A 10,051-nucleotide genomic window follows, 5' to 3' on the forward strand; every position below is an offset into this window, starting at 1 on the left:
CCTGTACGCTGGCAGTAGACAGCGAGGTAGCTTGATGCAACTGTAGTGATAGCAGATAATATCAGATATTATTAAGTGATCTTAGGAATTCACTTGGTATTTCTAATTTCAGGTCATCGTGTAAAGGAACATTTATTTTCTTTCATTGAAGATAACCTACCGGCTAAGGAGATTACATTATCGGTGCTGGGATTAGCACTGAAAGGATGTTTTCTTTCAGGCTGTTTTGCTAATTGCTTTTTAGATAAACGCCTCTACATCTGTACCTCTGGAGTGCTTTGCCCACATGTAGTGGTTTAAAAGCCTGTTTACCTGCCTGTGGCTTTTTAAGACAAAGTCGATCACTTTTTCTATCTTCCGCAGAACACAAAAGAAGATATTTTGAAGAAAGTTGGTAACCGAACAGCACTGGCCCAATTTTATTTTGGGGTGAACAATCACTTCAATACCACAGTACAAACAGAAATGATTCATTCAAATGTCTTCAAAAACCTTTCCACTGTGAAAAACAAAAGAAGATTTTAAGAAATGTCTCAATGGTTTAGTGTCCATGCAGTGGAAGTCCTGTGTTGTTTTGTTACGTTCTTGAAGATATCTTTTGTCCTTCAAATAAGGTCCTTCAAGTTTGAAATGACATTTATTATCTGCCTATTACGGCTTGAAATCACAGTGTTTATGATGTTGTTTAGAGACTAACCAGAAATAAAAAAGAAAAAAAAAGAAATTGAGCATTCACATATAATTTCTCTCTGATTTCCAACCACATGGAATGCTGAAATAAATATTAAATGGCAGGCTGCACATCAAACTTCAAAAGCAAATAAGTGCATGTCATAGCTCATATAGCTCTTTCCAATGCAAAATGAATCCAATGCAAATTTTGTTTGGCTTACCCCAGGCAATGTTTGTGTCAAATAAATCCTTTAATATTAAATATAAATTATAAATGTTTGCTATGGACATATGAGGTGGTGGCACACCAAATATTCACAGCTGCGTATTGATGACAAAACCCATCCGTCTGTTCTCATCAGTACTGTACAAAAACAGGCTGTTTGTTTTTAATCGCCTCTGGTCTGTTTAGAACATTTACACAATTCTACAATTTTTTCTGACTATACAATTATCTGATTTGCTGGGATTTTATCGGGAAGGTTCATCTCTCTAGGGCAACATTAATAAATAATTTGCATATGCAATCAATAACGGTTTTCAAATGTGCAGTTCACCGTTCTTGTACACTGTTTATTGATCAGAAACAATGTGTGGAGTATTGAATAAATCTTTGCCTCGAAATACATAGGAGGCCATGTCCAATACATGCTAATAGCCGAATTCCCTTACTGCACAGTAAATTACAGAGTTGAGATCAAGACATCAAGTCAAGTCCCGAGTCAAGACAATCAAGTCGAGTCCAAGTCCTCAAGTTTAAAGTTCAAGTCTTTAACAAGTTATTAGTTCTCTTTCCCCAAAAGCTTCACTCTATTAAATAGTATACAACAGAGATGAAGTTTACATTATTTTCTCTAAGGGCACTGTGGTAGAAATTTACTTCACACCCTGACTGAGTCATGACAGAAGATATGTCTTATAGATAAAAGCTGTATGGGACACACAGGCCATTCTAACCATCCTGGATTTTTGTTTCTGACCCCTATACCTGTAATATTACTGTATACTCAGTTCATATTATAATATGCAGAATATGGAATTAAGGTAATAATTGTGTTACAAAACTGTTGTTCTTTCATCTTGAATAGTGTATTCAAGGTTTCCAGTAGGAATACTAACAAGTTTTATCACAAACAGAATGCAGTTTTCATTTAACGGTACATTGTATACATTAAATTATTTATTGTTATAAATTAATTATTAACTTTTTCATAAAATGTAACATCAAACGAAATGTATAATGTAATTGAATAACATGAAGGTGAATAAATATTTATTTTGGGATTATTTATCATGTTAAATAATTCAATGACAATAAAAACTGCCCTATTTGAACATAATATTTGTAAGAATATAAAAGGTAAGAATATATTTTCTGGCATACTAATGACTGGTCAATATGTTTGAGTTTTAGTTTAGTTGAATGCAAGTAGGATAGCAAACAAGTTCAAATGTATTACCAATACGTTGAAAATTGAAAATGCTCCTATGTATACTATGTATAATCTTTTTGACACTTTACTCTAATAGTCACGGTTTCATAAAAGCGCACATATAAAAGCTCTGCAATTAAAAACAAAGGATTATAAGCCTAAAGAAACACTGTGCCATCTGAGTACAACAATTGTTGTACTCTTAATTTTATTTCTAAAAATATAATTGTTAATTATTCATCATCCCTTTCACCTTAATTCTATCATAATTTATAATTCAAATTGGATGTCACAAGCACAAATAAGCTCTGATAAGCAGTTTATACGCATGCTATCCATCACTACTGTGCAAGACCTTGTTTTGATTATTAATTTCAGATATTAGAATACATGAAAAGGTTTATGGATGATTTTATTGCTGTTTTGCGCTTTTATCAAAGTGCACAATGATTATCTTAGCAACATGAAAATCAAAACGGATAATTTTTCAAACAGGAGACAAAGAAACAATCAAAGAACATTCAACATCACTAAAACACGTAATGGCATCAGGTTATACAAGAAGGAGTCTGAATACTCTACATAAATTAGGTAGATATGGTATGGTTCAACAAAAATTGCAGCGATCCATTTGCTTCTTTTCTATCTTTCGTCAGGCTTTCGTCAGGCCTAAGTCAAGTCATGAGTCATTGGTGTCCAAGTCTAAGTCAAGTCTTTGATTTTGTCGAGTCGAATCCCAAGTCATCAAATTTGTCTGAGTCCGAGTCAAGTCCAAGGCATGAGACTCGAGTCCCCGAATTATCTTTGAATATTTGACTAGGCAGGCTGCAGATGTCATCATTCTAGATATGGGCGGATTACTATATCATAACTGCATGAATCACTTTAATATCAGGCAATTAAAATGACTATATTCACCTTGATGAATGTGAGGAGGCGAGTAATTGTCTCAAATTCGTCCGTTTTGAGTCATGCTTGAATGGTTCAATCATACTCAGATGACATGAGGAATCTGCGCAGACTCTTTGATAACAAGATGTCTCTTTGACGTCTGTCTCTGGAGACACAATGGAGCTAATAGACATTACCAGAGAGTTATTTCAGCTAAGTGTTAAGTAATGCACCAATTAGATGAGCCTCTGTCTCCGAGGGCTTCTGAGAAATCTGTAAACACTTTTGATCACACCTTCACACTATCCCTCATAATAAACCATAATAAGTCAATTAAAAGAAAATTGAAAGAATTTCAAGCAGCGAGGTCACAAATTGCAACCAACGGTTCACTCCACCCCTCCCTCTTGAAGCACTCCGGTGGCTGACACAGATCTAAGATATCGTCATGTAACGGAGGCCAGTGAAGAGCTGTGCAGTGTGTAAACCTCACTCCCCGACCTCAAGATTTGCTCTAGCAACAGACAATAGAGGCTGTCTTCTTTAGCCTCCATGTTGGAGCACCCGACTCCAAAGTCGGATCGACCCAGTTCAAGGCCCCCCTGGAGCGGGCGAGTAGAACCGGTTACAGTCACATTTCCGCTCAGTAGAGCAGTTTGTTTAGGGATACTGTAGAAACAATTTTATGTAAGGGGACCCGCGCTGTATGTAGATAGAAATAGATCATTCTAAGGTTATGAAAACATAAATATGTCTACAGAGGTGTATAATTATGTATATTATATTACATTTCTGTCAATAGATCGTCCAAACAATTACACACAGCGACAATCATCTTCATTTTACACTTTTGCAGACATTTTATTTGTACAGTACTTCTGATCACATTTTAAGCTAGGATAGGTAAAAAAGGCCTGCTTCAGCTTTAAAAGAACAAAACAACTTTTTGACAGTTGCTTGAGGGGATTTTACATGCATGTCTGGTAATGTGAATGGCTCATTAAATCGGAAATGTTTCTTTGATAGCTTTGCAAATGAGCGCTGATATCCTGCTGGGACGTGTGCACTTTTTAGAACCAAAACCCCTCTGAACTGGGACGCAATGCTTTTGTGACTCGAGCCAATCACATGTCCTTTGTGGGGGGGGACAACTTACTGAAAGTTCACTTTAAATATCACAATAACAATATAAACAGATGGCTATATACTATGAACATTAATGTACAGGTGGCTATGAACAGATAATAATTTAGACTAAACAATAGTGCCAGTGACTTAAGTGTGCATACATTATAGACAATATAATTGACCAATAAGCATCCAGGATTAGAATATCATTTTAATAAAAGCTTTTAAAAACCGAACAAAAATGTACAGCCAAGATCACAACTAAAAAGACAAAGCCAGCAGTCATGTCCGCTGGCTTGCTTTCACACAAAGAGTGATAATTTGTTAATTTGTTAATGATTCTGACCTCATTCTAACTACAGTCATTGAGCTTCTAAGACAGATTCTCATTGGCGGCTTTCAGTCAGCGTAATGTTTTATTAGTATATTTTCATTTATTATAAAATGTACTTGTCTTACAGCAGGGAATTGACTAATTTCTGAGGGGTATAATATCATATCCCAGCATGCCAATTTCCTCCTGCTTTAATGAGCCAAGTTTAGCAGACAATAATTTCTCTCACGTTGTGACCTTCAACAATGATATCAGGATGTTAAAATGATGAGGAACATTTTGGTTTTACATGGAAGAATTGCCAGAGATAAAATCTTGGCTACAGAAAATGTGTCTTTGTTTGTCCTGGATCCTCATTCGCTTGGCTAGTCTAAGAGAACGGTGTGTCTGGATTGCTCATGAATTATATCAAAGATGTTTTTTTGTAATTTGACTATTAGCATATTGGTAGTAAATCAGATGTATTTCTAACTTTCGGACAGCACACGATGTTAAAATAGATTTCAGCCATTCTCTTTGAAATACTTATATCAACACATGCCTATATTGAATCTAAAATAGAGATTCCTTCATGTTCAGGATGTGAATTTGATGTAGCTGTGTAATTATTTTTTATAGACGTTATATTCATATTATATATTATATTTCATTGGACGAACACGCCTGGCCAGTAAACTTTCAATCTGTGTTTGTTAATACTATAAATCTGGGTAGTGGCTAATAATATAACTATTTATATTTTATTTGAATTTATATTAATATCCATTTTTATTAATAGTTGATTGTATAATAATTGTATTAAATGAAGAATTTGATACATTTTATAGTATACCATTTTTATCAAATAAACTATTTGTTGAATGGGACGCATAACTTTGTCGCATTTAAGTTTAGCCCAACGGTTCTACACAAACTTTTAACTTGCTAATAATTTAATACTAATAATAATGTTATTTATTTTGCATGTTGTCAGAAAAAATCAGCAGGGACTGTATTCTTTGCAGATGTGTACCAAGTTCGGGCCACAAATGCATGCCTGCACAGTAACGTTTGTTTATGTTGTTGCTTTGAAAACGTCTATACAGTCTGAATATATGTAACTTATTATGATGTCATAGCATTTCATGTTTCAGTCATTCAGGAAAAGAATTCTTCTGAACACATTTCAGTTTTCCATTCTTGGGTTTGTATAAGCCATTCAACCGTGTCAATTGTGAGGAACTCGGCTGAGTCACGAATAAAATTTCTGCCCCATTTTCTGTTTAATTTGGCAGCACTGAAAGGTGTTTGTTTGGATGGTTCAATCGCTCCACAATGAGTCCCACGTGTAAAGTGAGCGTGTGGGCTTGTTCACCAATGTAGAACGAGTTCATGCTACCAAGTGCTCTGAACGTGGGTGGGTTTCACGATTGAAAGCAAAGTACGCAGACTCAAAGGCTCTTCATCAAAGTCAATGCAAGTGTGGAAAATCAGTAGTTATTCCATTGAAAAAGACAAATAATCATCAAAGCATAAGTCACAGTCTACTTGTATAGTTGCTGTTTTCATTGGTCGTTTCTCAATTCCAAGAACGCAAAGAACGGACTTGTGTTCTTGTGGAGACCGGTCTTGCGAGGAAGCTAAGGAAGAACGAACTTGGATGCCGCCCCTTCACTTTATGTGGATTCCGTGGGCGCGCAGGGCTAAATATGATGCATCCGTGATATAGAGAACACATCCGGGTATTTCATGCGTTCTCTGTTTTTGTGTTCTTCAGTATTGGAACAGGACTTTGACGGTAATTGATGACGTGAGCGAGAACATGAGGACACAAGACCTCTGAAGAACCTATATTGAGAAACGGCCATTGTGTTCTAGAAAACTACAGGGGCCTCGTTTATAAAGCGTGCGTATGCCAGATTTGAACAACAGATTGTAAAGTGTGCAAAAATCACAGCAACGTTCATATTCATAAAAACGATCTTTGATGTGAAAAAAGCGCTTAGCGCCACATGATGGTCTGAGCAGATGTACGCACATATGCTTGTCCGAGTGCTGAAGGTTGTGACAATTTTAGACCATTTAGCTTTACTGTACATGTTAATAATTGCTGTTCATTTTCTGTAAGTACATTTGTGGTTTTAAATAGTAATTTTCTTTTTGTTTAATAGATTTTTGCATTAAAGAAAAAAATATACAAAATATATGCATTTTTTATTCTTGAAATAATACTTTATTTTAATATTACTATATATTTGTCCAAATCAAGCAGTTGCTAAGCAATGTTATATTTTTTAATATTTACACTTTTTTTTTTTTGAATAACCCAATGGTAACATGACTGGACTCTTACATCACTTACAAAAAAAAGGAAAATAAATGTCTGACCGATTAAATGTCCTTCTTTGTATGTAACAAGTCTGAAATTAGAGTAACAACCCTTTCTTAAACCGCTTTGTGTTATTCTTGCATATCATAAGTGCTTGACCAAACAGGTACATTAGCTTCAGCATTAAATATCATTTTCTTTATTCCAACAACAGGAATGTGAATCAACAACCCTGGAGGGTTTCATTTTATTACTGTAAAGATTATCTTTCATGGCTCTGGAGTTCTTCGTTATCTATTGATGTTTGATACCTAAATACAATTGAATGTGATAAAATATTCTACAGTTCTATTTGGAAAAATAATATATATAAAATGTGGATGGCCTGGATCTTGGTCTTTAAACGTCTAAAGCGATTTTGTGTTCATACAATGGAAGTCAATGGGGGCCCCCCATTGGTTACCAACGTCCTTCAAAATATCTTCTTTTGTGTTCTGCAGAAGAAATAAAGTCATACAGGTTTGGAATGACATGAGGGTGAGTAAATAGAAAATAAAAAAGAGTTTTCAGTTCCTATCATCAGTTACAAACATTTAAAAGAGGAAACATAATTGACATGGATAAGGCTTTTGGTAAAGGCATGCATCTAGGTTTTTACAAACTGCAGATGATAGCCTACTACTTCATTTTTGGCTTACAGTCTCTTCCAGGTCACCGTGTCGCACGTTTGAGTCAAATGGAAAGAGAATTAAAACATTGTGCTTAGAACCGGCCTGTCTCTCTCGTTTCAGGCTTTTCTCTCCTGGGCGAGTTATTTGCAGCTAGTGAACTGCTTCAAACCGATTTGGTATTAAAACAATGAGGAAAAATGCCCTTCGCCCTCTCCACTCCAGCTTGGCAAGAATCCTAGATGCTCCAGATTTATAGAACACAGCGTCTGTTTATTTCACTGTCTAAAAAAGGAAAAGTATCCATCAATCAAGCAAACAAACATTCAAACAGGATGAAAGCCATGAGGGAGAGCAATGCTCCAGATGATCCAGACTTAGAGGAATAGTTTACCCCAGAAAATCTGTAATGAATTACCCTTATGATTCCAAACATGACTCTTTTATTCTGAGAACACAAAAGATGTGAGGCAGGAAATGAGTGGCAGACAGCTTCAGTATTCACTTGTATGTACAGCAAAGAGCACAGTCAACATTTTCTTTGAAATGTCACCTAAAAAAAATCATATGGGTTTGGAACCACATGAGGTTGAGTAAATGACAGATTTGTACATTTTTGGACGGTTTAGCTGTTAAATAAAAATATTACAATACCAGTGTAGATAGTGCTCTTTCATAACAGCATGTGTGATAATGTTGAGAGAGCTGTTGGCTCTGAACTCTGACAGTCATAAAATCTATTTTTAGATCTGAGAGCACCAGGGATGAGCAATACTCAGTTTTATTTAGAAACTCAAAGGCAATTGAATGATGGTTTTACAGGTTTAAAGTTGATGCAGGTGAATATGAGTCATTGGTTGGTGAATTGTTTTGTTAATGCCATGCAATAAACACGAGTCTTGGTCTTTGTAGTCCTCTGCACAACAGAATATGTTTACTAGTGTTTTTAATCGATTTAAAAAATATATCTGATTAATCACACATAACATTAAATGTTTTTAAAGATACTTTTACATTCTAATAATTTCACATTTAATCTCCAAATGAATGTGGAAACAACAGATTTAATTAACAACACCATTTTATGAATGAAAGCCAACAGTCTGATATTAGTACTGCAACTGTCTTCTATAAATGTATAATTTGTTCTTTATTTTAACATTAATTATAGCCGTACAACATTGAAATACAGTACATTGAGAGCTATCGTGCCTAACAGGTAGGAAATATACAGAAATGTAATTAAGTTCTCAAACATTTGCAGTCTTTAATGCTAAATTATAACTTAAATACAAATTAAAGCTACAAAACACATTGAATTACTATTTTCTTTCCAATTTTCGCAACTCTGCATTTATTTAGGATTTTATTTTATGGGCTACTTCACCCAAAAATGACAATTCAGTCATCATTTAAGCCCCTTCGAGTTGTTCCAAATCTGTATACATTTCTTTGTTATGATGAACACAGAGAAATATATTTGGAAGAGTGCTTATAACCATCCAGATTTTGCCCCCCCATCAACTACCATAGTAGAAAAATACAATGGTGGTCAAAAGTGCCCCAGAACTGTTTGGTGTCCTACATTCTTTTACTGTATTTTTCTGTCCTACAATTTGTACCTCCATATTTTTTACTTTTTATTTTTTGCCATAAAGCATTATTTTTAGTCAAAATATTTGTCACTGGGTTTTGCAAATATTTAACAAATAAAAAGTATTAAAAGTACTTGTCAACTTTGACAACACAGTATAGTGTTTATTAGATTTATAGAAAAGCAGTGAATTTGGACATAAGGTTTCAGAAAGACAGGGGCGATATTCAAAGTGTGTAAGCAGTAAAAAAAGGATTTACTGTATTTCAGAAGAATGTAAGCTAATTTCAAACAGGTTTGGAATGACAATAATGCTCACGTGACACACATTTCTTTTTTCGAACTGCTTTTCATAAAAATTACAGCTATTAATGATAAAATTCAAGGGCTCTTGGGCCAAAGTGAGACTACGGAGAAATAAGTGTGAAGGGAGGAAACAGTGCATGTCATGTATTTGTGCCCCTTGAGATCAGTGCAGTGTGAAGAGACTTTCATTAAGAAGCAAGAGAGGAGCTCAAAGCAATAAGCTGATACTATATGTCAGTCACACTTCATAGCATAGAATGACAAAGACAATCTTTTGACTGCTCTTCACTGACCATCTTAATTATACCATTTCATTCTTGAAACAATGAATGCACTGAGGATGAAGAGGCCTTGAGGACACCGATGGCTCTATGATGTTTTAATGCAATAGGGCTATTACAACTTGTTCTGTCAAATATAAATATTACAAACAAACTGATACAGTAACATTTTCTGTTCAATTTTGTTAAATAATTTGAGTGTTTTCCTTTTTGGGAGCACAAATAGGATCCAACAGAATCTCAACTCTTGACTACAAATGATTGATGTGGCAAAGCTGTGCACACGTGCTCCTAAAAGGGACAAAAGATAAAAAAAGGTGTGTTTTACTGTCTATACAGTATATAGCAATGATCCATATGTTCAGAACATGCCACCCTTTCAATAGTTTCCAAGCTACACTCTGAATTCCTGCGCTGCACAAAATAAATATAGGTA

Source organism: Barbatula barbatula (assembly GCF_947034865.1).
Source record: "Barbatula barbatula genome assembly, chromosome: 9".
NCBI lineage: Eukaryota > Metazoa > Chordata > Actinopteri > Cypriniformes > Nemacheilidae > Barbatula > Barbatula barbatula.